This window comes from Leptodactylus fuscus, chromosome 5 (assembly GCF_031893055.1).
Source record: "Leptodactylus fuscus isolate aLepFus1 chromosome 5, aLepFus1.hap2, whole genome shotgun sequence".
NCBI classification, from domain to species: domain Eukaryota; kingdom Metazoa; phylum Chordata; class Amphibia; order Anura; family Leptodactylidae; genus Leptodactylus; species Leptodactylus fuscus.
In genome coordinates, this window is record NC_134269.1 from 23800607 (window position 1) to 23825876 (window position 25270).

A 25270-nucleotide genomic window follows, 5' to 3' on the forward strand; every position below is an offset into this window, starting at 1 on the left:
TGACAACTGTAGGAGTCTCTGTAGCAGCCGGACCAGCATCCCCTGCAGTGATAAGTGATCCATCCATCCGTCCCTCCGGATCAACGCTTCACAGTATCAAGTCTGGTGAGTGTGGCCTTGCTGGGGTTAACAAGGGGGGGGTGATGTATCAAGCAAGTGGATCCTCATCCCCAGGCCCCTCTGAATCCCCCATAGACTCTAACCGTAGTCATAACCAAGTAACTATGGCACCTATATTACCGCTAACAATGCCGTACATTCCAGGTGCATCCTGGCTGCCCCAGTATACAGGCGAGTCCCATAGCCTCAGAGACTTTAAAGAAAAGCTGAGTAGCCTGTTTGACCTATACCCTATGACAGAGGAGCAAAAGGTTGGAATATTAATAAGTCAACTTGGTGGTGCAGCACAAAGGGAAGTTAAATCCTGGCCATTGAATGATAAAAGATCTGTAAAGGACATTTTTACCAAACTCAGGATCACCTTTGACACCCGCACCACATCAGAGATAAAGATGCGGTTTTTCAGCTGTAAGCAAAAACCGCAGGACACTGTGAGAGATTTTGCCCTTAATCTGCAAGAAGCCTTGTGGGTTATTAAACAAGTAGATCCAGATAGTATTCAGGATGAGGACAGGATGCTAAAAGAACAGTTTGTAGAAGGCCTATTGTCAGAATCCGGTAAGGCCCAACTGCGCATGATGGCCCTGCAGAATCCTGATATGAGCTTTATTGAATTCAAGGACAGATCCATCCGTATCCTGAGGGAACCTGTCTATCCATGCGGACAGACGGAGGAGCAACAAGTTGCTCTCCACAGGCAAACACCTGTGAGCCCTGCAAATGCTGCACCTTTTCCATCTACTGTACAGTGTGCACAGATCCAATCTGATGATGCTGCAGAGCTGCGGTTACAAATGACTGAGCTAACTAAACATGTAGCTGCATTAACCAAAACTGTTCAAGATCTCCAAGTTTCTTCTCCAGCAAAGATCCAGCTTGCTTCCAGCCCAGAGGATCTACCTTGGAGACGTTCAAGAAGAACATTGTTTCCTCAACAGCGACTGACGCGCAACGGCAGGAGGACCACTGACAAGTTTGACCCCTCTGGCCGACCCATCTGCAGACGGTGTGATAAGGTTGGTCATGTTGAGAGAGAGTGTCCTTTAAATGGGCAACTCCTGGAGTAGAGGACCAACCTTCAGGAGTAAGACGATTTGGTCCAACTAGCTGGAAAAGCAGGTATGTAGGTGGACGTCCTATAATTCCAGTTACAATTGATGGTGTCCCTTTCACAGCGCTACTGGACACTGGTTCACAGGTAACCACTATTCCTCAGACTTTGTTTCGCAGGTACTGGACTGATGCTGATATTACCCAGCATCCAAATGGGGACTTAGTACTAATTGCTAGTAATGGACAGCCCCTGTCCCAGGTGGGATATAAAGAGGTCACCCTGAGAGTAGGTGGCACGGATCTTAAATCCCAAGGTCTAATAATTGTTGATGTGGATGAAGGGGAATTTGCTAATGTGTTAACATTGGGGACTAATGTGTTGGAGAATTGTCTAGATGAGGTAATTGCCATCTTACAGGACGCATTGAGATCTACCCCCTACCAAGAAAGATATGCTCTGAATAAGGAGATTAAAGCCCTTGTCCAGCGTCAACAAGTGGAGTTAGCAGGTGGAGAGATTGGCAGTATGAGGGTAAGTGACCCCAATTCCATCATGCTTCCCCCCAGGAGTGAAATCATTGTCTGGTGCAGAGCAGCAATAGGCATCAAAGGGCAAGACTACCAGGCCCTGATGGAACCTGTCTATTCTGACTGTAGACCCACTGTTATGATAGCTAGAGGGATAGTTAATGTGAAGAAGGGCAGAGTACCAGTGCGCATATTGAACTGTGGGGAGGAGGAGGCTTGCTTACCCAGGTATGCCACAGTAGCTAAACTGTTCACTGTCAGTAACAATGACATCCAGCCAACAGAGCCCTTGACTTCCTCTGATCAGACAGATGTTAATGATTCCCCAAAACAGTTAGAGGACTGGTGTCAAGCAATACACATTGGCACTGACAGCACTCCTCAATACCAAAGGAATGGGGTTGTGCGGTTAGCACAAGAGTATGCAAGGGTATTCAGTAAGACTCCCTTGGACTTTGGGCAGGTGAAGGTAATACAACATACCATCCCCACAGGAGACCATCCACCAATTAAAGAAAGGTATAGGCCCATTCCACCCGCACATTATCAGTGTACTAAGGACATGATTAAGGACATGAAGAGTGCTGGGGTAATCAGGGAAAGCCATAGCCCCTGGGCAGCACCCTTAGTGTTAGTTCGCAAGAAAGATGGGACAATGCGCATGTGTGTGGATTATAGAAAAATTAATAATATCACGCACAAGGATGCTTACCCTTTGCCGCGCATAGAGGAGTCACTAGCAGCGCTCAGGACGGCTAAGTACTTTTCTACCCTGGACCTAACCAGCGGGTATTGGCAGGTTCCTGTAGCAGAGGCTGATAAGGAGAAGACTGCCTTTACGACTCCCATGGGTCTTTACGAATTTAATGTCATGCCCTTCGGCCTATGCAATGCGCCAGGAACCTTTCAAAGGCTGATGGAGTGCTGCCTAGGACACAAGAATTTTGAGACAGTCTTATTGTACCTAGACGATGTGATTGTTTATTCCGGAACATATGAGGATCACTTGCAACACCTGGCTGAAGTCTTTGAGGCCTTGTCCAACTTTGGCCTGAAGGTCAAGCCTTCCAAATGCCACCTCCTGAAACCAAAGGTACAGTACCTAGGACATGTGGTCAGTGCAGAAGGAGTTGCCCCAGACCCAGACAAGGTGACTGTGATCAAGGACTGGAAAGCCCCAACTACCATCAGAGAGATCCGCCAATTTCTAGGGTTAGTTGGCTACTACAGACGATTTATCAAGGACTTCACTACCCTAGCAGCCCCCTTGCAGGATCTCCTTGTCGGCCAATCCAACAAGTCTAAAGGCAAGAGCCCCCTAGTGGAGTGGAACCCCCAATTGGAAGACTCTTTCCAGAAGCTAAAGCAAGCCCTCACTGGAGAAGAGATCCTAGCCTATCCTGACTACAGTCAGCCCTTCATACTGTACACAGATGCAAGCAACAATGGACTTGGAGCTGTCCTCTCTCAAGAACAGCAAGGCAAAGAGAAAGTCATTGCTTATGCAAGTAGGAAGCTTTGTCCTTCTGAGAGGAATCCAGTCAACTATAGCTCCTTCAAGTTGGAACTTCTAGCAATAGTATGGGCAGTGACAGAGAGGTTCAAGCATTACCTGGCTTCTTCAAGATTCACAATCTACACCGATAACAATCCCTTGACACACCTGGACACTGCTAAGCTTGGAGCTCTGGAGCAGAGATGGCTTGCCCGCCTATCCAATTTTGAATTTGTCATCAAGTACCGAGCTGGCAAGAAGAACCTGAATGCAGATGCCTTGTCCCGCATGCCCAACCCTCCTGATCCAGAGGAATCTGATGACTTAGAGGAGGTAGAAATGCCAGCCTTCTACAACAATCGAATGGTCCATAACTCTGGCTGTATGACTGGAAGAAGTCTAGCAACTCAAGAGATCTCCCTGAATCCATTACCTCATCATGGCTGGGCCAAAACACAAGAGAGTGATCCAGCTGTGCACCTTGTCAAAGAACTTCTTGGAGTAGAAAACACCTCTTTACCTGTGGATGCACCACCAGAAGCTCAACAGCTCTGGAAAGAGAGGAAGAAGCTCTTTGTTTTTGAAGGGAAGTTGGTTCGAAGAGCTATCAATCCAAGAACCCATGAACTACTTTGGCAGATCGTAGTACCCCAAAAGGACATACCTATGGTGCTAGGAGCTTATCACAACCAAGCAGGACACTTCGGGTGGAAAAAACTAGAAGTGGTGATCCGAGACCGTTTCTTCTGGACGGGTATGAGAAAATCCATTGAGCAGTGGTGCAGAGAATGTGGTACGTGCAATCTCAGGAGAAAAGACACTACTACTCAAAAGGCCCCCCTGCAACCTATCCAGACAAAGCAACCCTTGGAGATAGTGGCCTTAGACCATGTGCAGCTGACTCCCAGTAGATCGGGATACACCTATGCCCTTACCATTGTGGATCATTACTCCCGCTTCCTGGTCGTTGTTCCAGTTAAAGACCAGACTGCAAAAACAGCTGCAAAAGCATTCCAAGAGCATTTCTGTCGGCCCCATGGTTATCCTGACCAAGTCTTGACTGACAGAGGTCCAGCATTTGAAGCGGAGGTATTCAAAGAGTTCTGCTTCCTCTATGGATGTAAGAAGATCAGAACAACCCCATACCACCCTCAAGGGAACGGACTTTGTGAGAAAATGAATCACCTGGTCATCAGTTTGTTGCAGACCTTGCCTTTGGAAGAGAGAAACCAATGGCCTGAAAACTTGCCTGACTTAATTGAAATGTACAACCATGTCCCGACTAGCTCCACAGGGTATTCTCCAGCATACCTAATGCGTGCCAGACCAGGTAAACTTCCTATTGACTTGGAGATGGGAGTCCTAAATCCTGAGGAAGTGCCCAACTCACCTCATCTTGATTGGATTGCTGAAAGACAGTTGCAGTATACAAAGGTTCAGCAGTGTGTAGAGCAAAGCCTTGACCAAGCTAGGCAAAGACAAGAGAAAAGCTACAACCAACATGCCCCAGCTTCCCCTTTACCAGTTGGTGAGCAAGTATTGAAAAGAAAGAGAAGGCACCACAAACTAGATGATCAATGGGAATCTGAACCCTATACTGTCCAACCATCTAATAGCGATAACAGCAAAGTATGTAAGATTTCCAAAGATGGCGGAAAGACTTGTATAACTGTATCCAGAGACAATCTGAAACTATGTCCGTCTCAATTACGTGAGGAAGCAGGAAACAAAGTGGAAGAAAATCCTCAACAATCAGGAAAATCTGAGACAGAAGTTCAGACCATACTTGGGCCGTTTCCTAGTTCTTGGCCGCAAATTGAAGGTGCTTTAGTAGTACCAGTAATGCTGTTCCCACAAACATCCTCTCAGGAGATAACGGATTCTCAAGAACAGCCAATCCCAGTTCCTGATGATGTACCAGCGCAAATTCCAGTAAGCCCGATTCCTAGTGAAAGTATGTCTACCGTTTCCCTGGTGACTCCAGTAAGTAGGAGAAGACTGCCAGGAATCCCATTTTTGCGTAGATCTCAGCGCAATACACAGGGACAACTCCCCATACGTTACAGGGACAATAAGTAGAGGCATACTAACCCAATATGTTTACAGATAGTTGTGTTGTATTTGTATATGTTCAATTCAGTTTATGCAATGTTAAAGGTTTAATTTAAGTGCTGGCTCCCTAACGGATTGCACTAATAGGTGAGTCAGAAATATGAACTGTGCATTAATACTTACTCTCCTGAGCATGGCTGTACCAAGAGAGAATGGACTAAAGGAACTGTGCCAGTGTTTAACATGTTTAGTTTTTCAGGGTTCCTGCCACAATAACTTTCTTGTGGTACTGAAACTTTTAAAACTTCCATTTGCCTACCAACCTCTTCAAGTGCATGGAATGCAATTTATGCAGGTGCACCAACGCTCCCGGGGGTTGGGGGATGTTTCAAATATGGCGGCCTGTCGGATAGGAGCCATCAAAACAGCCTGTGCAGTGAAGAATTTTGAATGTTCCAAAATACTCCGCAGCTGCACTCGGAGTTAAGGAGGTGGACTAAGCGGTTTGGGGCTGTAATCCGCAAGGAAAGCAACCGTGAATGTTGCTGGGTTGTAAGGAATACACAACCAGAGACTGTTACAGAAATTGTGTTTCCTTGAACATTTTTGTGACAGTTTAAAATGGTCTTAAATAAGTTGCACTTTTCTCCTTAGGGAATTTACTTACATATGAAGTTTACACTTGTATGTAATGTTCTTCAAACACTATGGTGTTCATGTTACCGTCTACCAACCCTCTTCTTAGTTCATCGGAAGGGTAGCCCGAGACGTGCTACTTTTAACAAGGGGGGAATGTAGCGCCCCACAGAGTGGGTCACTACAAATGTCATCTTATGTGATCTATACTGTGTACTGTGAAGGTATAGTGAGATCCAGTCAACCTGTTAGCACACACAAAGTTCCACAGACACTGTCCCTTTAGGAAAAGGGGTGGAGCTACAGACTGAAAGAGGGTCTCTCTTTTTTTCAGTTCCAGTTCAGAGTGTGCAAGAGAGAGGAGCAGGTGTGTTGAGGTGCAGGGTATGCTGCAGCCTCATGGTATGATAGCACAGGAGGCCGGAGACCTGCAGAGGTGAGATGAGACCTCGCAGGCACGGAGCTGCAGTTATAGGACCATCAATTCCTAACTAGTGTGAGAAACACTAAGAACATTGAGAGACTCACTGGATCGAGGCCTAGTGATTGCAAGATTCCTGGAGGCTCAGTAACATACAGAGTTGGGGTGAGTGTCTGCATCCAGCATCCCAAAGAACTCGCGTTACCTGCTGTCCAGAAGGGGGATCTACCCAGTTGTAATTAACCTCTGAGCTCCTGGAACCCAGGACCAGAGGAAATCTATTAGAGAGTTTGAGCAGCAGTGGAAGGCTGAATCATACTGGTGGTAAAAGGGAAGACTGGCATCTCACTATACTGGAGCAAGGTGAATCCTCCTGTAACATCTGTTATCTCCTGCTGACTACAGAAGTAAACTGTAAGTGTTTGGTTAACCCCTGTCTGGACTGTATTCTTTCATCGATCCTCTGTTACTCCTCCTGGAAATCATCCCTTCCTCACCTATATCATCTGGCCCTGGGACCTGCCCTGGTTGGGGAGGGTATAACATCTGGCACTGCATCACCACCTATTCCCAGAGGCCCTATCTACAGTGCCCGGCTTCACCTCAAGCCGAAACCCCAACTGGCGTCACGACAAACTTTTATTTTTCTTTAATCCATTTTTGCTTAAAACTCCCCTTTTTCAAGGCGCGGCCCCCCCGGTGTCGGGCCTGCTCGCACCGTGAATCTACATAGGCCGAGCTGGGGCGACTCATTAGTACTCTGCGTTGTGGCCGCAGCAACCCCGGTTCGAATCCGGGTCACGGCATTTTCATTGTTAAAGGGAGTCTGTCAGCGGAACGCAGCATATCCGCCTGTTTCAAAGGGTGTGTTTTCCCCTTGTGGGTTTGATGCCAAGGTCCTGGTGGGGTTTGGTCAACGAGGGCCTCGCTCTTGCTCCAAAGAGCTAAGCGGCAACTCCATGGTTGATCCAAAAAGCTCATTTACACATTGATAAAAGCAGCCACATCTCGGCTATGGAGGCTCCGATTCACAAGTGGGAAAAGATTGTCTGATTGACGTGACCTGAGCCTATCTCTCCTTGGAGCTACGCTGAGAGGTTGGCTTCTGAGAGGTGACCGACTGCTCTACCCCAAGGTTGAAGAATCTTCTTGGATTTGCAGGAAGTAGACAAGAAATTTCATCTCCCGCCTGATTTTATCTTCCCTTTGCTTTGGATGGCTCCTATCTGAAACGTGGTGGATCCGCCTGTTGTAAAAAAGTGTAGTGAGACAAAAAGAAACCTCACATGAATTCCAGATGGTATGAATATACCTAGTCTCTGGCCGGTTTCCATTTGCTTTCCAAGAAATGGAAGGCACTTATGGCAAGGGTACCTTGTTTCAGGTCTTACAGCGGTTCAGAACTGAGAAGCAGGGTTACCAACCGCGGCTTCAGCAGCGCCAGTGGCGCAATGGATAACGCGTCTGACTACGGATCAGAAGATTGTAGGTTTGACTCCTAACTGGCTCGGGAGTGTTGCCGTGATCGTATAGTGGTTAGTACTCTGCGTTGTGGCCGCAGCAACCCCGTTTCGAATCGGGGTCACGGCATCATTTCTTTGCTTCCGTTTTGAACGGTTCTTTCCCAAGGTGGAAGAAAGTTTTTGGATTTGCAGGAAATAGACAAGAAATGTCATCTCCAGCGTGATTTCGTCTTCTCCTTGCCTTCGATGGCCCCTGGCTGCAAAGTCATGGTTTCGCCTGTTGTAAAAATGTGTTGTGAGACAGATAGAAGCCTGACACGAGTTCCAGATCATCGTATGAAGATGTTTAGTTTCTGGCTGGTTCTCATTCGGTTGGCAAGAAATGGAAGGCACTTGTGGCCATTTCACCCTGTTGCAGGTTTTCCAGGGCTTAAGAAATGTAGGGCAGGATTAGCGGAGGCTGACTCGGCAGGGCCAGTGGCGCAATGGATAACGCGTCTGACTACGGATCAGAAGTTTGTAGATTCGACTCCTACCTGGCTCGGCAGCGTTGCCGTGATCGTATAGTGGTTAGTACTCTGCGTTGTGGCCGCAGCTACCCCGGTTTGAATCCGGGTCACGGCATTTTCATTGTTAAAGGGAGTCTGTCACCGGAACTCAGCATATCCGCCTGTTTCAAAGGGTGTGTTTTCCCCTTGTGGGTTTGTTGCCAAGGTCCTGGTGGGGTTTGGTCAACGAGGGCCTCGCTCTTGCTCCAAAGAGCTAAGCGGCAACTCCATGGTTGATCCAAAAAGCTCATTTACTCATTGACAAAAGCAGCCACATCTCGGCTATGGAGGCTCCGATTCACAAGTGGGAAAAGATTGTCTGATTGAGGTGACCTGAGCCTATCTCTCCTTGGAGCTACACTGAGAGGTTGGCTTCTGAGAGGTGACCGACTGGTCTTCCCCAAGGTTGAAGAATATTCTTGGATTTGCAGGAAGTAGACAAGAAATTTCATCTCCTGCCTGATTTTATCTTCCCTTTGCTTTGGATGGCTCCTATCTGAAACGTGGTGGATCCGCCTGTTGTAAAAAAGTGTAGTGAGACAAAAAGAAACCTCACATGAATTCCAGATGGTATGAATATACCTAGTCTCTGGCCGGTTTCCATTTGCTTTCCAAGAAATGGAAGGCACTTATGGCAAGGGTACCTTGTTTCAGGTCTTACAGCGGTTCAGAACTGAGAGGCAGGGTTACCAGCTGCGGCTTCAGCAGGGCCAGTGGCGCATTGGATAACGCGTCTGACTACGGATCAGACGATTGTAGGTTCGACTCCTACTTGGCTCGGGAGTGTAGCCGTGATCGTATAGTGGTTAGTACTCTGCGTTGTGGCCGCAGCAACCCCGGTTCGAATCCGGGTCACGGCATCTTTTCTTTGCTTCCGTTTTGAACGGTTCTTTCCCAATGTAGAAGAAAGTTTTTGGATTTGCAGGAAATAGACAAGAAATGTCATCTCCAGCGTGATTTAGTCTTCTCCTTGCCTTCGATGGCCCCTGGCTGCAAAGTCATGGTTTCGCCTGTTGTAAAAATGTGTTGTGAGACAGATAGAAGCCTGACACGAGTTCCGGATCATCATATGAAGATGTTTAGTTTCTGGCTGGTTCTCATTCGGTTGGCAAGAAATGGAAGGCACTTGTGGCCATTTCACCCTGTTGCAGGTTTTCCAGGGCTTAAGAAATGTGGGGCAGGATTAGCGGAGGCTGACTCGGCAGGGCCAGTGGCGCAATGGATAACGCGTCTGACTACGGATCAGAAGATTGTAGGTTCGACTCCTACCTTGCTCGGCAGCGCTGCTGTGATCGTATAGTGGTTAGTACTCTGCGTTGTGACCGCAGTTACCCCGGTTTGAATCCGGGTCATGGCATTTTCATTGTTAAAGGGAGTCTGTCACCGGAACTCAGCATATCCGCCTGTTTCAAAGGGTGTGTTTTCCCCTTGTGGGTTTGTTGCCAAGGTCCTGGTGGGGTTTGGTCAACGAGGGCCTCGCTCTTGCTCCAAAGAGCTAAGCGGCAACTCCATGGTTGATCCAAAAAGCTCATTTACACATTGACAAAAGCAGCCACATCTCGGCTATGGAGGTTCCGATTCACAAGTGGGAAAAGATTGTCTGATTGAGGTGACCTGAGCCTATCTCTCCTTGGAGCTACGCTGAGAGGTTGGCTTCTGAGAGGTGACCGACTGCTCTTCCCCAAGGTTGAAGAATCTTCTTGGATTTGCAGGAAGTAGACAAGAAATTTCATCTCCCGCCTGATTTTATCTTCCCTTTGCTTTGGATGGCTCCTATCTGAAACGTGGTGGATCCGCCTGTTGTAAAAAAGTGTAGTGAGACAAAAAGAAACCTCACATGAATTCCAGATGGTATGAATATACCTAGTCTCTGGCCGGTTTCCATTTGCTTTCCAAGAAATGGAAGGCACTTATGGCAAGGGTACCTTATTTCAGGTCTTACAGCGGTTCAGAACTAAGAGGCAGGGTTACCGGCCACGGCTTCAGCAGGGCCAGTGGAGCAATGGATAACGCGTCTGACTACGGATCAGAAGATTGTAGGTTCGACTCCTACCTGGCTCGGGAGTGTTGCCGTGATCGTATAGTGGTTAGTACTCTGCGTTGTGGCCGCAGCAACCCCGGGTCACGGCATCTTTTCTTTGCTTCCGTTTTGAACGGTTCTTTCCCAAGGTGGAAGAAAGTTTTTGGATTTGCAGGAAATAGACAAGAAATGTCATCTCCAGCGTGATTTCGTCTTCTCCTTGCCTTCGATGGCCCCTGGCAGCAAAGTCATGGTTTCGCCTGTTGTAAAAATGTGTTGTGAGACAGATAGAAGCCTGACACGAGTTCCGGATCATCGTATGAAGATGTTTAGTTTCTGGCTGGTTCTCATTCGGTTGGCAAGAAATGGAAGGCACTTGTGGCCATTTCACCCTGTTGCAGGTTTTCCAGGGCTTAAGAAAAGTGGGGCAGGATTAGCGGAGGCTGACTCGGCAGGGCCAGTGGCGCAATGGATAACGCGTCTGATTACGGACGCGTAGTATAACGCGTTGCCGTGATCGTATAGTGGTTAGTACTCTGCGTTGTGGCCGCAGCAACCCCTGATCGAATCCGGGTCACGGCATTTTCATTGTTAAAGGGAGTCTGTCACCGGAACTCAGCATATCCGCCTGTTTCAAAGGGTGTGTTTTCCCCTTGTGGGTTTGTTGCCAAGGTCCTGGTGGGGTTTGGTCAACGAGGGCCTCGCTCTTGCTCCAAAGAGCTAAGCGGCAACTCCATGGTTGATCCAAAAAGCTCATTTACCCATTGACAAAAGCAGCCACATCTCGGCTATGGAGGCTCCGATTCACAAGTGGGAAAAGATTGTCTGATTGAGGTGACCTGAGCCTATCTCTCCTTGGAGCTAGGCTGAGAGGTTGGCTTCTGAGAGGTGACCGACTGCTCTTCCCCAAGGTTGAAGAATCTTCTTGGATTTGCAGGAAGTAGACAAGAAATTTCATCTCCCGCCTGATTTTATCTTCCCTTTGCTTTGGATGGCTCCTATCTGAAACGTGGTGGATCCGCCTGTTGTAAAAAAGTGTAGTGAGACAAAAAGAAACCTCACATGAATTCCAGATGGTATGAATATACCTAGTCTCTGGCCGGTTTCCATTTGCTTTCCAAGAAATGGAAGGCACTTATGGCAAGGGTACCTTATTTCAGGTCTTACAGCGGTTCAGAACTAAGAGGCAGGGTTACCGGCCGCGGCTTCAGCAGGGCCAGTGGCGCAATGGATAATGCGTCTGACTACGGATCAGAAGATTGTAGGTTCGACTTCTACCTGGCTCGGGAGTGTTGCCGTGATCGTATAGTGGTTAGTACTCTTCGTTGTGGCCGCAGCAATCCCGGTTCGAATCCGGGTCACGGCATCTTTTCTTTGCTTCCGTTTTGAACGGTTCTTTCCCAAGGTGGAAGAAAGTTTTTGGATTTGCAGGAAATAGACAAGAAATGTCATCTCCAGCGTGATTTCGTCTTCTCCTTGCCTTCGATGGCCCCTGGCAGCAAAGTCATGGTTTCGCCTCTTGTAAAAATGTGTTGTGAGACAGATAGAAGCCTGACACGAGTTCCGGATCATCATATGAAGATGTTTAGTTTCTGGCTGGTTCTCATTCGGTTGGCAAGAAATGGAAGGCACTTGTGGCCATTTCACCCTGTTGCAGGTTTTCCAGGGCTTAAGAAATGTGGGGCAGGATTAGCGGAGGCTGACTCGGCAGGGCCAGTGGCGCAATGGATAACGCGTCTGACTACGGACGCGTAGTATAACGTGTTGCCGTGATCGTATACTGGTTAGTACTCTGCGTTGTGGCCGCAGCAACCTCTGATCGAATCCGGGTCACGGCATTTTCATTGTTAAAGGGAGTCTGTCACCGGAACTCAGCATATCCGCCTGTTTCAAAGGGTGTGTTTTCCCCTTGTGGGTTTGTTGCCAAGGTCCTGGTGGGGTTTGGTCAACGAGGGCCTCGCTCTTGCTCCAAAGAGCTAAGCGGCAACTCCATGGTTGATCCAAAAAGCTCATTTACACATTGACAAAAGCAGCCACATCTCGGCTATGGAGGCTCCGATTCACAAGTGGGAAAAGATTGTCTGATTGAGGTGACCTGAGCCTATCTCTCCTTGGAGCTACGCTGAGAGGTTGGCTTCTGAGAGGTGACCGACTGGTCTTCCCCAAGGTTGAAGAATCTTCTTGGATTTGCAGGAAGTAGACAAGAAATTTCATCTCCCGCCTGATTTTATCTTCCCTTTGCTTTGGATGGCTCCTATCTGAAACGTGGTGGATCCGCCTGTTGTAAAAAATTGTAGTGAGACAAAAAGAAACCTCACATGAATTCCAGATGGTATGAATATACCTAGTCTCTGGCCGGTTTCCATTTGCTTTCCAAGAAATGGAAGGCACTTATGGCAAGGGTACCTTGTTTCAGGTCTTACAGCGGTTCAGAACTGAGAGGCAGGGTTACCAGCCGCGGCTTCAGCAGGGCCAGTGGCGCAATGGATAACGCGTCTGTACTACGGATCAGAAGATTGTAGGTTCGACTCCTACCTGGTTCGGGAGTGTTGCTGTGATCGTATAGTGGTTATTACTCTGCGTTGTGGCCGCAGCAACCCCGGTTCGAATCCGGGTCACGGCATCTTTTCTTTGCTTCCGTTTTGAACGGTTCTTTCCCAATGTGGAAGAAAGTTTTTGGATTTGCAGGAAATAGACAAGAAATGTCATCTCCAGCATGATTTCGTCTTCTCCTTGCCTTCGATGGCCCCTGGCTGCAAAGTCATGGTTTCGCCTGTTGTAAAAATGTGTTGTGAGACAGATAGAAGCCTGACACGAGTTCCGGATCATCGTATGAAGATGTTTAGTTTCTGGCTGGTTCTCATTCGGTTGGCAAGAAATGGAAGGCACTTGTGGAAAATTTCACCCTGTTGCAGGTTTTCCAGGGCTTAAGAAATGTAGGGCAGGATTAGCGGAGGCTGACTCGGCAGGGCCAGTGGCGCAATGGGTAACGCGTCTGACTACGGATCAGAAGATTGTAGGTTTGACTCCTACCTGGCTCGGCAGCGCTGCCGTGATCGTATAGTGGTTAGTACTCTGCGTTGTGGCCGCAGCTACCCCGGTTTGAATCCGGGTCACGGCATTTTCATTGTTAAAGGGAGTCTGTCACCGGAACTCAGCATATCCGCCTGTTTCAAAGGGTGTGTTTTCCCCTTGTGGGTTTGTTGCCAAGGTCCTGGTGGGGTTTGGTTAACGAGGGCCTCGCTCTTGCTCCAAAGAGCTAAGCGGCAACTCCATGGTTGATCCAAAAAGCTCATTTACCCATTGACAAAAGCAGCCACATCTCGGCTATGGAGGCTCCGATTCACAAGTGGGAAAAGATTGTCTGATTGAGGTGACCTGAGCCTATCTCTCCTTGGAGCTACGCTGAGAGGTTGGCTTCTGAGAGGTGACCGACTGGTCTTCCCCAAGGTTGAAGAATCTTCTTGGATTTGCAGGAAGTAGACAAGAAATTTCATCTCCTGCCTGATTTTATCTTCCCTTTGCTTTGGATGGCTCCTATCTGAAACGTGGTGGATCCGCCTGTTGTAAAAAAGTGTAGTGAGACAAAAATAAACCTCACGTGAATTCCAGATGGTATGAATATACCTAGTCTCTGGCCGGTTTCCATTTGCTTTCCAAGAAATGGAAGGCACTTATGGCAAGGGTACCTTGTTTCAGGTCTTACAGCGGTTCAGAACTGAGAGGCAGGGTTACCAGCCGCGGCTTCAGCAGGGCCAGTGGCGCAATGGATAACGCGTCTGACTACGGATCAGAAGATTGTAGGTTCGACTCCTACCTGGCTCGGGAGTGTTTCCGTGATCGTATAGTGGTTAGTACTCTGCGTTGTGGCCGCAGCAACCCCGGTTCAAATCCGGGTCACAGCATCTTTTCTTTGCTTCCGTTTTGAACGGTTCTTTCCCAATGTGGAAGAAAGTTTTTGGATTTGCAGGAAATAGACAAGAAATGTCATCTCCAGCGTGATTTCGTCTTCTCCTTGCCTTCGATGGCCCCTGGCTGCAAAGTCATGGTTTCGCCTGTTGTAAAAATGTGTTGTGAGACAGAGAGAAGCCTGACACGAGTTCCGGATCATCGTATGAAGATGTTTAGTTTCTGGCTGGTTCTCATTCGGTTGGCAAGAAATGGAAGGCACTTGTGGCCATTTCACCCTGTTGCAGGTTTTCCAGGGCTTAAGAAATGTGGGGCAGTATTAGCAGTGGCTGACTCGGCAGGGCCAGTGGCGCAATGGATAACGCGTGTGACTACAGATCAGAAGATTGTAAGTTCGACTCCTACCTGGCTCGGCAGCGTTGCCGCGATCGTATAGTGGTTAGTACTCTGCGTTGTGGCTGCAGTAACCCCTGTTCGAATCCGGGTCACGGCATTTTCATTGTTAAAGGGAGTCTGTCACCGGAACGCAGCATATCCGCCTGTTTCAAAGGGTGTGTTTTCCCCTTGTGGGTTTGTTGCCAAGGTCCTGGTGGGGTTTGGTCAACGAGGGCCTCGCTCTTGCTCCAAAGAGCTAAGCGGCAACTCCATGGTTGATCCAAAAAGCTCATTTACACATTGACAAAAGCAGCCACATCTCGGCTATGGAGGCTCCGATTCACAAGTGGGAAAAGATTGTCTGATTGAGGTGACCTGAGCCTATCTCTCCTTGGAGCTACGCTGAGAGGTTGGCTTCTGAGAGGTGACCGACTGGTCTTCCCCAAGGTTGAAGAATCTTCTTGGATTTGCAGGAAGTAGACAAGAAATTTCATCTCCCGCCTGATTTTATCTTCCCTTTGCTTTGGATGGCTCCTATCTGAAACGTGGTGGATCCGCCTGTTGTAAAAAAGTGTAGTGAGAAAAAAAGAAACCTCACATGAATTCCAGATGGTATGAATATACCTAGTCTCTGGCCGGTTTCCATTTGCTTTCCAAGAAATGGAAGGCACTTATGGCAAGGGTACCTTGTTTCAGGTCTTACAGCGGTTCAGAACTAAGAGACAGGGTTACCAGCCACAGCTTCAGCAGGGCCAGTGGCGCAATGGATAACGCGTCTGACTACGGATCAGAAGATTGTAGGTTCGACTCCTACCTGGCTCGGGAGTGTTGCCGTGATCGTATAGTGGTTAGTACTCTGCGTTGTGGCCGCAGCAACCCCGGTTCAAATCCGGGTCACGGCATCTTTTCTTTGCTTCCGTTTTGAACGGTTCTTTCCCAATGTGGAAGAAAGTTTTTGGATTTGCAGGAAATAGACAAGAAATGTCATCTCCAGCGTGATTTCGTCTTCTCCTTGCCTTCGATGGCCCCTGGCTGCAAAGTCATGGTTTCGCCTGTTGTAAAAATGTGTTGTGAGACAGAGAGAAGCCTGACACGAGTTCCGGATCATCGTATGAAGATGTTTAGTTTCTGGCTGGTTGTCATTCGGTTGGCAAGAAATGGAAGGCACTTGTGGCCATTTCACCCTGTTGCAGGTTTTCCAGGGCTTAAGAAATGTGGGGCAGTATTAGCGGTGGCTGACTCGGCAGGGCCAGTGGCGCAATGGATAACGCGTCTGACTACGGATCAGAAGATTGTAAGTTCAACTCCTACCTGGCTCGGCAGCGTTGCCGCGATCGTATAGTGGTTAGTACTCTGCGTTGTGGCTGCAGCAACCCCTGTTCGAATCCGGGTCACGGCATTTTCATTGTTAAAGGGAGTCTGTCACCGGAACTCAGCATATCCGCCTGTTTCAAAGGGTGTGTTTTCCCCTTGTGGGTTTGTTGCCAAGGTCCTGGTGGGGTTTGGTCAACGAGGGCCTCGCTCTTGCTCCAAAGAGCTAAGCGGCAACTCCATGGTTGATCCAAAAAGCTCATTTACACATTGACAAAAGCAGCCACATCTCGGCTATGGAGGCTCCGATTCACAAGTGGGAAAAGATTGTCTGATTGAGGTGACCTGAGCCTATCTCTCCTTGGAGCTACGCTGAGAGGTTGGCTTCTGAGAGGTGACCGACTGGTCTTCCCCAAGGTTGAAGAATCTTCTTGGATTTGCAGGAAGTAGACAAGAAATTTCATCTCCCGCCTGATTTTATCTTCCCTTTGCTTTGGATGGCTCCTATCTGAAACGTGGTGGATCCGCCTGTTGTAAAAAAGTGTAGTGAGACAAAAAGAAACCTCACATGAATTCCAGATGGTATGAATATACCTAGTCTCTGGCCGGTTCCATTTGCTTTCCAGGAAATGGAAGGCACTTATGGCAAGGGTACCTTGTTTCAGGTCTTACAGCGGTTCAGAACTGAGAGGCAGGGTTACCAGCCGCGGCTTCAGCAGGGCCAGTGGCGCATTGGATAACGCGTCTGACTACGGATCAGAAGATTGTAGGTTCGACTCCTACTTGGCTCGGGAGTGTAGCCGTGATCGTATAGTGGTTAGTACTCTGCGTTGTGGCCGCAGCAACCCCTGTTCGAATCCGGGTCACGGCATCTTTTCTTTGCTTCCGTTTTGAACGGTTCTTTCCCAAGGTGGAAGAAAGTTTTTGGATTTGCAGGAAATAGACAAGAAATGTCATCTCCAGCGTGATTTCGTCTTCTCCTTGCCTTCGATGGCCCCTGGCTGCAAAGTCATGGTTTCGCCTGTTGTAAAAATGTGTTGTGAGACAGATAGAAGCCTGACACGAGTTCCGGATCATCGTATGAAGATGTTTAGTTTCTGGCTGGTTCTCATTCGATTGGCAAGAAATGGAAGGCACTTGTGGCCATTTCACCCTGTTGCACGTTTTCCAGGGCTTAAGAAATGTGGGGCAGGATTAGCGGAGACTGACTCGGCAGGGCCAGTGGCGCAATGGATAACGCGTCTGACTACGGATCAGAAGATTGTAGGTTCGACTCCTACCTGGCTCGGCAGCGTTGCCGTGATCGTATAGTGGTTAGTACTCTGCGTTGTGGCCGCAGCTACCCCGGTTTGAATCCGGGTCATGGCATTTTCATTGTTAAAGGGAGTCTGTCACCGGAACTCAGCATATCCGCCTGTTTCAAAGGGTGTGTTTTCCCCTTGTGGGTTTGTTGCCAAGGTCCTGGTGGGGTTTGGTCAACGAGGGCCTCGCTCTTGCTCCAAAGAGCTAAGCGGCAACTCCATGGTTGATCCAAAAAGCTCATTTACACATTGACAAAAGCAGCCACATCTCGGCTATGGAGGCTCCGATTCACAAGTGGGAAAAGATTGTCTGATTGAGGTGACCTGAGCCTATCTCTCCTTAGAGCTACGCTGAGAGGTTGGCTTCTGAGAGGTGACCGACTGGTCTTCCCCAAGGTTGAAGAATCTTCTTGGATTTGCAGGAAGTAGACAAGAAATTTCATCTCCCGCCTGATTTTATCTTCCCTTTGCTTTGGATGGCTCCTATCTGAAACGTGGTGGATCCGCCTGTTGTAAAAAAGTGTAGTGAGACAAAAAGAAACCTCACATGAATTCCAGATGGTATGAATATACCTAGTCTCTGGCCGGTTTCCATTTGCTTTCCAAGAAATGGAAGGCACTTATGGCAAGGGTACCTTGTTTCAGGTCTTACAGCGGTTCAGAACTGAGAGGCAGGGTTACCAGCCACGGCTTCAGCAGGGCCAGTGGCGCATTGGATAACGCGTCTGACTACGGATCAGAAGATTGTAGGTTCGACTCCTACCTGGCTAGGGAGTGTAGCCGTGATCGTATAGTGGTTAGTACTCTGCGTTGTGGCCGCAGCAACCCCGGTTCGAATCCGGCTCACGGCATCCTTTCTTTGCTTCCGTTTTGAACGGTTCTTTCCCAAGGTGGAAGAAAGTTTTTGGATTTGCAGGAAATAGACAAGAAATGTCATCTCCAGCGTGATTTCGTCTTCTCCTTGCCTTCGATGGCCCCTGGCTGCAAAGTCATGGTTTCGCCTCTTGTAAAAATGTGTTGTGAGACAGATAGAAGCCTGACACGAGTTCTGGATCATCATATGAAGATGTTTAGTTTCTGGCTGGTTCTCATTCGGTTGGCAAGAAATGGAAGGCACTTGTGGCCATTTCACCCTGTTGCAGGTTTTCCAGGGCTTAAGAAATGTGGGGCAGGATTAGCGGAGGCTGACTCGGCAGGGCCAGTGGCGCAATGGATAATGCGTCTGACTACAGATCTGAAGATTGTAGGTTCGACTCCTACCTGACTTGGCAGCGCTGCCGTGATCGTATAGTGGTTAGTACTCTGCGTTGTGGCCGCAGTTACCCCGGTTTGAATCCGGGTCATGGCATTTTCATTGTTAAAGGGAGTCTATCACCGGAACTCAGCATATCCGCCTGTTTCAAAGGGTGTGTTTTCCCCTTGTGGGTTTGTTGCCAAGGTCCTGGTGGGGTTTGGTCAACGAGGGCCTCGCTCTTGCTCCAAAGAGCTAAGCGGCAACTCCATGGTTGATCCAAAAAGCTCATTTACACATTGACAAAAGCAGCCACATCTTGGCTATGGAGGCTCCGATTCACAAGTGGGAAAAGATTGTCTGATTGAGGTGACCTGAGCCTATCTCTCCTTGGAGCTACGCTGAGAGGTTGGCTTCTGAGAGGTGACCGACTGCTCTTCCCCAAGGTTGAAGAATCTTCTTGGATTTGCAGGAAGTAGACAAGAAATTTCATCTCCCGCCTGATTTTATCTTCCCTTTGCTTTGGATGGCTCCTATCTGAAACGTGGCGGATCCGCCTGTTGTAAAAAAGTGTAGTGAGACAAAAAGAAACCTCACATGAATTCCAGATGGTATGAATATACCTAGTCTCTGGCCGGTTTCCATTTGCTTTCCAAGAAATGGAAGGCACTTATGGCAAGGGTACCTTGTTTCAGGTCTTACAGCGGTTCAGAACTGAGAGGCAGGGTTACCAGCCGCAGCTTCAGCAGGGCCAGTGGCGCAATGGATAACGCGTCTGACTACGGATCAGAAGATTGTAGGTTCGACTCCTACCTGGCTCGGGAGTGTTGCCGTGATCGTATAGTGGTTAGTACTCTGCATTGTGGCCGCAGCAACCCTGGTTCGAATCCGGGTCACGGCATCTTTTCTTTGCTTCCGTTTTGAACGGTTCTTTCCCAAGGTGGAAGAAAGTTTTTGGATTTGCAGGAAATAGACAAGAAATGTCATCTCCAGCGTGATTTCGTCTTCTCCTTGCCTTCGATGGCCCCTGGCTGCAAAGTCATGGTTTCGCCTGTTGTAAAAATGTGTTGTGAGACAGATAGAAGCCTGACACGAGTTCCGGATCATCGTATGAAGATGTTTAGTTTCTGGCTGGTTCTCATTCGGTTGGCAAGAAATGGAAGGCACTTGTGGCCATTTCACCCTGTTGCAGGTTTTCCAGGGCTTAAGAAATGTAGGGCAGGATTAGCGGAGACTGACTCGGCAGGGCCAGTGGTGCAATGGATAACGCGTCTGACTACGGATCAGAAGATTGTAGGTTCGACTCCTACCTGGCTCGGGAGTGTTGCCGTGATCGTATAGTGGTTAGTACTCTGCGTTGTGGCCGCAGCAACCCCGGTTCGAATCCGGGTCACGGCATCTTTTCTTTGCTTCCGTTTTGAACGGTTCTTTCCCAATGTGGAAGAAAGTTTTTGGATTTGCAGGAAATAGACAAGAAATGTCATCTCCAGCGTGATTTCGTCTTCTCCTTGCCTTCGATGGCCCCTGGCTGCAAAGTCATGGTTTCGCCTGTTGTAAAAATGTGTTGTGAGACAGATAGAAGCCTGACACGAGTTCCGGATCATCGTATGAAGATGTTTAGTTTCTGGCTGGTTCTCATTCGGTTGGCAAGAAATGGAAGGCACTTGTGGCCATTTCACCCTGTTGCAGGTTTTCCAGGGCTTAAGAAATGTGGGGCAGGATTAGCAGAGACTGACTCGGCAGGGCCAGTGGCGCAATGGATAACGCCTCTGACTACGGATCAGAAGTTTGTAGGTTCGACTCCTACCTGGCTCGGCAGCGTTACCGTGATAGTATAGTGGTTAGTACTCTGCGTTGTGGCCGCAGCAACCCCGGTTTGAATCCGGGTCACGGCATTTTCATTGTTAAAGGGAGTCTGTCACCGGAACTCAGCATATCCGCCTGTTTCAAAGGGTGTGTTTTCCCCTTGTGGGTTTGTTGCCAAGGTCCTGGTGGGGTTTGGTCAACGAGGGCCTCGCTCTTGCTCCAAAGAGCTAAGCGGCAACTCCATGGTTGATCCAAAAAGCTCATTTACACATTGACAAAAGCAGCCACATCTCGGCTATGGAGGCTCCGATTCACAAGTGGGAAAAGATTGTCTGATTGAGGTGACCTGAGCCTATCTCTCCTTGGAGCTACGCTGAGAGGTTGGCTTCTGAGAGGTGACCGACTGCTCTTCCCCAAGGTTGAAGAATCTTCTTGGATTTGCAGGAAGTAGACAAGAAATTTCATCTCCCGCCTGATTTTATCTTCCCTTTGCTTTGGATGGCTCCTATCTGAAACGTGGTGGATCCGCCTGTTGTAAAAAAGTGTAGTGAGACAAAAAGAAACCTCACATGAATTCCAGATGGTATGAATATACCTAGTCTCTGGCCGGTTTCCATTTGCTTTCCAAGAAATGGAAGGCACTTATGGCAAGGGTACCTTGTTTCAGGTCTTACAGCGGTTCAGAACTGAGAGGCAGGGTTACCAGCCGCGGCTTCAGCAGGGCCATTGGCGCATTGGATAACGCGTCTGACTACGGATCAGAAGATTGTAGGTTCGACTTCTACCTGGCTCGGGAGTGTAGCCGTGATCGTATAGTGGTTAGTACTCTGCGTTGTGGCCGCAGAAACCCCGGTTCGAATCCGGGTCACGGCATCCTTTCTTTGCTTCCGTTTTGAACGGTTCTTTCCCAATGTGGAAGAAAGTTTTTGGATTTGCAGGAAATAGACAAGAAATGTCATCTCCAGCGTGATTTCGTCTTCTCCTTGCCTTCGATGGCCCCTGGCAGCAAAGTCATGGTTTCGCCTGTTGTAAAAATGTGTTGTGAGACAGATAGAAGCCTGACACGAGTTCCGGATCATCATATGAAGATGTTTAGTTTCTGGCTGGTTCTCATTCGGTTGGCAAGAAATGGAAGGCACTTGTGGCCATTTCACCCTGTTGCAGGTTTTCCAGGGCTTAAGAAATGTGGGGCAGGATTAGCAGAGGCTGACTCAGCAGGGCCAGTGGCGCAATGGATAACGCGTCTGACTACGGATCAGAAGATTGTAGGTTCGACTCCTACCTGGCTCGGCAGCGCTGCCGTGATCGTATAGTGGCTAGTACTCTGCGTTGTGGCCGCAGTTACCCCGGGTTGAATCCGGGTCATGGCATTTTCATTGTTAAAGGGAGTCTGTCACCGGAACTCAGCATATCCGCCGGTTTCAAAGGGTGTGTTTTCCCCTTGTGGGTTTGTTGCCAAGGTCCTGGTGGGGTTTGGTCAACGAGGGCCTCGCTCTTGCTCCAAAGAGCTAAGCGGCAACTCCATGGTTGATCCAAAAAGCTCATTTACACATTGACAAAAGCAGCCACATCTCGGCTATGGAGGCTCCGATTCACAAGTGGGAAAAGATTGTCTGATTGAGGTGACCTGAGCCTATCTCTCCTTGGAGCTACGCTGAGAGGTTGGCTTCTGAGAGGTGACCGACTGCTCTTCCCCAAGGTTGAAGAATCTTCTTGGATTTGCAGGAAGTAGACAAGAAATTTCATCTCCCGCCTGATTTTATCTTCCCTTTGCTTTGGATGGCTCCTATCTGAAACGTGGTGGATCCGCCTGTTGTAAAAAAGTGTAGTGAGACAAAAAGAAACCTCACGTGAATTCCAGATGGTATGAATATACCTAGTCTCTGGCCGGTTTCCATTTGCTTTCCAAGAAATGGAAGGCACTTATGGCAAGGGTACCTTGTTTCAGGTCTTACAGCGGTTCAGAACTGAGAGGCAGGGTTACCAGCCGCAGCTTCAGCAGGGCCAATGGCGCAATGGATAACGCGTCTGACTACGGATCAGAAGATTGTAGGTTCAACTCCTACCTGGCTCGGGAGTGTTGCCGTGATCGTATAGTGGTTAGTACTCTGCGTTGTGGCCGCAGCAACCCCGATTCGACTCCGGGTCACGGCATCTTTTCTTTGCTTCCGTTTTGAACGGTTCTTTCCCAATGTGGAAGAAAGTTTTTGGATTTGCAGGAAATAGACAAGAAATGTCATCTCCAGCGTGATTTCGTCTTCTCCTTGCCTTCGATGGCCCCTGGCTGCAAAGTCATGGTTTCGCCTGTTGTAAAAATGTGTTGTGAGACAGATAGAAGCCTGACACGAGTTCCGGATCATCGTATGAAGATGTTTAGTTTCTGGCTGGTTCTCATTCGGTTGGCAAGAAATGGAAGGCACTTGTGGCCATTTCACCCTGTTGCAGGTTTTCCAGGGCTTAAGAAATGTGGGGCAGGATTAGCAGAGACTGACTCGGCAGGGCCAGTGGCGCAATGGATAACGCGTCTGACTACGGATCAGAAGATTGTAGGTTCGACTCCTACCTGGCTCGGCAGCGTTGCCGTGATCGTATAGTGCTTAGCACTCTGCGTTGTGGCCGCAGCTACCCCGGTTTGAATCCGGGTCATGGCATTTTCATTGTTAAAGGGAGTCTGTCACCGGAACTCAGCATATCCGCCTGTTTCAAAGGGTGTGTTTTCCCCTTGTGGGTTTGTTGCCAAGGTCCTGGTGGGGTTTGGTCAACGAGGGCCTCGCTCTTGCTCCAAAGAGCTAAGCGGCAACTCCATGGTTGATCCAAAAAGCTCAATTACACATTGACAAAAGCAGCCACATCTCGGCTATGGAGGCTCCGATTCACAAGTGGGAAAAGATTGTCTGATTGAGGTGACCTGAGCCTATCTCTCCTTGGAGCTACGCTGAGAGGTTGGCTTCTGAGAGGTGACCGACTGCTCTTCCCCAAGGTTGAAGAATCTTCTTGGATTTGCAGGAAGTAGACAAGAAATTTCATCTCCCGCTTAATTTTATCTTCCTTTTGCTTTGGATGGCTCCTATCTGAAACGTGGTGGATCCGCCTGTTGTAAAAAAGTGTAGTGAGACAAAAAGAAACCTCACATGAATTCCAGATGGTATGAATATACCTAGACTCTGGCCGGTTTCCATTTGCTTTCCAAGAAATGGAAGGCACTTATGGCAAGGGTACCTTGTTTCAGGTCTTACAGCGGTTCAGAACTGAGAGGCAGGGTTACCAGCCGAAGCTTCAGCAGGGCCAGTGGCGCAATGGATAACGCGTCTGACTACGGATCAGAAGATTGTAGGTTCGACTCCTACCTGGCTCGGAAGTGTTGCCGTGATCGTATAGTGGTTAGTACTCTGCGTTGTGGCCGCAGCAACCCCGGTTCGAATCCGGGTCACGGCATCTTTTCTTTGCTTCCGTTTTGAACGGTTCTTTCCCAAGGTGGAAGAAAGTTTTTGGATTTGCAGGAAATAGACAAGAAATGTCATCTCCAGCGTGATTTCGTCTTCTCCTTGCCTTCGATGGCCCCTGGCTGCAAAGTCATGGTTTCGCCTGTTGTAAAAATGTGTTGTGAGACAGATAGAAGCCTGACACGAGTTCCGGATCATCAAATGAAGATGTTTAGTTTCTGGCTGGTTCTCATTCGGTTGGCAAGAAATGGAAGGCACTTGTGGCCATTTCACCCTGTTGCACGTTTTCCAGGGCTTAAGAAATGTGGGGCAGGATTAGCGGAGGCTAACTCGGCAAGGCCAGTGGCGCAATGGATAACGCGTCTGACTACGGATCAGAAGATTGTAGGTTCGACTCCTACCTGGTTCGGCAGTGTTGCCGTGATTGTATAGTGGTTAGTACTCTGCGTTGTGGCCGCAGCAACCCCGGTTCGAATCCGGGTCACGGCATTTTCATTGTTAAAGGGAGTCTGTCACCGGAACTCAGCATATCCGCCTGTTTCAAAGGGTGTGTTTTCCCCTTGTGGGTTTGTTGCCAAGGTCCTGGTGGGGTTTGGTCAACGAGGGCCTTGCTCTTGCTCCAAAGAGCTAAGCGGCAACTCCATGGTTGATCCAAAAAGCTCATTTACACATTGACAAAAGCAGCCACATCTCGGCTATGGAGGCTCCGATTCACAAGTGGGAAAAGATTGTCTGATTGAGGTGACCTGAGCCTATCTCTCCTTGGAGCTAGGCTGAGAGGTTGGCTTCTGAGAGGTGACCGACTGCTCTTCCCCAAGGTTGAAGAATCTTCTTGGATTTGCAGGAAGTAGACAAGAAATTTTATCTCCCGCCTGATTTTATCTTCCCTTTGCTTTGGATGGCTCCTATCTGAAACATGGTGGATCCGCCTGTTGTAAAAAAGTGTAGTGAGACAAAAAGAAACCTCACATGAATTCCAGATGGTATGAATATACCTAGTCTCTGGCCGGTTTCCATTTGCTTTCCAAGAAATGGAAGGCACTTATGGCAAGGGTACCTTGTTTCAGGTCTTACAGCGGTTCAGAACTGAGAGGCAGGGTTACCAACCGCGGCTTCAGCAGGGCCAGTGGTGCAATGGATAAAGCGTCTGACTACGGATCAGAAGATTGTAGGTTCGACTCCTACCTGGCTCGGGAGTATTTCCGTGATCGTATAGTGGTTAGTACTCTGCATTGTGGCCGCAGCAACCCCGGTTCGAATCCGGGTCACGGCATTTTCCTTGTTAAAGGGAGTCTGTCACCGGAACTCAGCATATCCGCCTTTTTCAAATGGTGTGTTTTCCCCTTGTGGGTTTGTTGCCAAGGTCCTGGTGGGATTTGGTCAACGAGGGCCTCGCTCTTGCTCCAAAGAGCTAAGCGGCAACTCCATGGTTGATCCAAAAAGCTCATTTACACATTGACAAAAGCAGCCACACCTCGGCTATGGAGGCTCCGATTCACAAGTGGGAAAAGATTGTCTGATTGAGGTGACCTGAGCCTATCTCTCCTTGGAGCTAGGC

The 25270-nt window shown here is 48.6% G+C and overlaps 27 non-coding genes across 27 annotated transcripts; all 27 read left to right on the forward strand.

Annotated features, from left to right (window-relative positions):
- The first annotated feature begins 8239 nt into the window (after positions 1-8239).
- TRNAR-ACG (transfer RNA arginine (anticodon ACG)) lies at positions 8240-8312 on the forward strand. The gene has a single exon. It is a non-coding gene; the product is annotated as a tRNA-Arg (tRNA).
- Positions 8313-9023: 711 nt separating this feature from the next.
- TRNAR-ACG (transfer RNA arginine (anticodon ACG)) lies at positions 9024-9096 on the forward strand. Its single transcript has one exon. It is a non-coding gene; the product is annotated as a tRNA-Arg (tRNA).
- Positions 9097-9104: 8 nt separating this feature from the next.
- TRNAH-GUG (transfer RNA histidin (anticodon GUG)) lies at positions 9105-9176 on the forward strand. The gene has a single exon. It is a non-coding gene; the product is annotated as a tRNA-His (tRNA).
- Positions 9177-9520: 344 nt separating this feature from the next.
- Positions 9521-9593, forward strand: TRNAR-ACG (transfer RNA arginine (anticodon ACG)). Its single transcript has one exon. It is a non-coding gene; the product is annotated as a tRNA-Arg (tRNA).
- Positions 9594-10304: 711 nt separating this feature from the next.
- TRNAR-ACG (transfer RNA arginine (anticodon ACG)) lies at positions 10305-10377 on the forward strand. The gene has a single exon. It is a non-coding gene; the product is annotated as a tRNA-Arg (tRNA).
- Positions 10378-12805: 2428 nt separating this feature from the next.
- TRNAR-ACG (transfer RNA arginine (anticodon ACG)) lies at positions 12806-12879 on the forward strand. The gene has a single exon. It is a non-coding gene; the product is annotated as a tRNA-Arg (tRNA).
- Positions 12880-12887: 8 nt separating this feature from the next.
- On the forward strand, positions 12888-12959 carry TRNAH-GUG (transfer RNA histidin (anticodon GUG)). The gene has a single exon. It is a non-coding gene; the product is annotated as a tRNA-His (tRNA).
- A 345-nt stretch (positions 12960-13304) lies between these two features.
- On the forward strand, positions 13305-13377 carry TRNAR-ACG (transfer RNA arginine (anticodon ACG)). Its single transcript has one exon. It is a non-coding gene; the product is annotated as a tRNA-Arg (tRNA).
- Positions 13378-14088: 711 nt separating this feature from the next.
- On the forward strand, positions 14089-14161 carry TRNAR-ACG (transfer RNA arginine (anticodon ACG)). The gene has a single exon. It is a non-coding gene; the product is annotated as a tRNA-Arg (tRNA).
- A 1208-nt stretch (positions 14162-15369) lies between these two features.
- TRNAR-ACG (transfer RNA arginine (anticodon ACG)) lies at positions 15370-15442 on the forward strand. The gene has a single exon. It is a non-coding gene; the product is annotated as a tRNA-Arg (tRNA).
- An 8-nt stretch (positions 15443-15450) lies between these two features.
- On the forward strand, positions 15451-15522 carry TRNAH-GUG (transfer RNA histidin (anticodon GUG)). Its single transcript has one exon. It is a non-coding gene; the product is annotated as a tRNA-His (tRNA).
- Positions 15523-15866: 344 nt separating this feature from the next.
- On the forward strand, positions 15867-15939 carry TRNAR-ACG (transfer RNA arginine (anticodon ACG)). Its single transcript has one exon. It is a non-coding gene; the product is annotated as a tRNA-Arg (tRNA).
- Positions 15940-16649: 710 nt separating this feature from the next.
- On the forward strand, positions 16650-16722 carry TRNAR-ACG (transfer RNA arginine (anticodon ACG)). The gene has a single exon. It is a non-coding gene; the product is annotated as a tRNA-Arg (tRNA).
- Positions 16723-17146: 424 nt separating this feature from the next.
- On the forward strand, positions 17147-17219 carry TRNAR-ACG (transfer RNA arginine (anticodon ACG)). Its single transcript has one exon. It is a non-coding gene; the product is annotated as a tRNA-Arg (tRNA).
- Positions 17220-19211: 1992 nt separating this feature from the next.
- Positions 19212-19284, forward strand: TRNAR-ACG (transfer RNA arginine (anticodon ACG)). The gene has a single exon. It is a non-coding gene; the product is annotated as a tRNA-Arg (tRNA).
- Positions 19285-19708: 424 nt separating this feature from the next.
- Positions 19709-19781, forward strand: TRNAR-ACG (transfer RNA arginine (anticodon ACG)). The gene has a single exon. It is a non-coding gene; the product is annotated as a tRNA-Arg (tRNA).
- An 8-nt stretch (positions 19782-19789) lies between these two features.
- TRNAH-GUG (transfer RNA histidin (anticodon GUG)) lies at positions 19790-19861 on the forward strand. Its single transcript has one exon. It is a non-coding gene; the product is annotated as a tRNA-His (tRNA).
- A 344-nt stretch (positions 19862-20205) lies between these two features.
- Positions 20206-20278, forward strand: TRNAR-ACG (transfer RNA arginine (anticodon ACG)). Its single transcript has one exon. It is a non-coding gene; the product is annotated as a tRNA-Arg (tRNA).
- An 8-nt stretch (positions 20279-20286) lies between these two features.
- TRNAH-GUG (transfer RNA histidin (anticodon GUG)) lies at positions 20287-20358 on the forward strand. The gene has a single exon. It is a non-coding gene; the product is annotated as a tRNA-His (tRNA).
- Positions 20359-21070: 712 nt separating this feature from the next.
- TRNAH-GUG (transfer RNA histidin (anticodon GUG)) lies at positions 21071-21142 on the forward strand. The gene has a single exon. It is a non-coding gene; the product is annotated as a tRNA-His (tRNA).
- A 344-nt stretch (positions 21143-21486) lies between these two features.
- Positions 21487-21559, forward strand: TRNAR-ACG (transfer RNA arginine (anticodon ACG)). The gene has a single exon. It is a non-coding gene; the product is annotated as a tRNA-Arg (tRNA).
- A 711-nt stretch (positions 21560-22270) lies between these two features.
- Positions 22271-22343, forward strand: TRNAR-ACG (transfer RNA arginine (anticodon ACG)). Its single transcript has one exon. It is a non-coding gene; the product is annotated as a tRNA-Arg (tRNA).
- A 424-nt stretch (positions 22344-22767) lies between these two features.
- TRNAR-ACG (transfer RNA arginine (anticodon ACG)) lies at positions 22768-22840 on the forward strand. The gene has a single exon. It is a non-coding gene; the product is annotated as a tRNA-Arg (tRNA).
- Positions 22841-23551: 711 nt separating this feature from the next.
- Positions 23552-23624, forward strand: TRNAR-ACG (transfer RNA arginine (anticodon ACG)). Its single transcript has one exon. It is a non-coding gene; the product is annotated as a tRNA-Arg (tRNA).
- An 8-nt stretch (positions 23625-23632) lies between these two features.
- TRNAH-GUG (transfer RNA histidin (anticodon GUG)) lies at positions 23633-23704 on the forward strand. The gene has a single exon. It is a non-coding gene; the product is annotated as a tRNA-His (tRNA).
- A 344-nt stretch (positions 23705-24048) lies between these two features.
- Positions 24049-24121, forward strand: TRNAR-ACG (transfer RNA arginine (anticodon ACG)). The gene has a single exon. It is a non-coding gene; the product is annotated as a tRNA-Arg (tRNA).
- An 8-nt stretch (positions 24122-24129) lies between these two features.
- Positions 24130-24201, forward strand: TRNAH-GUG (transfer RNA histidin (anticodon GUG)). Its single transcript has one exon. It is a non-coding gene; the product is annotated as a tRNA-His (tRNA).
- Positions 24202-25270: the final 1069 nt, after the last annotated feature.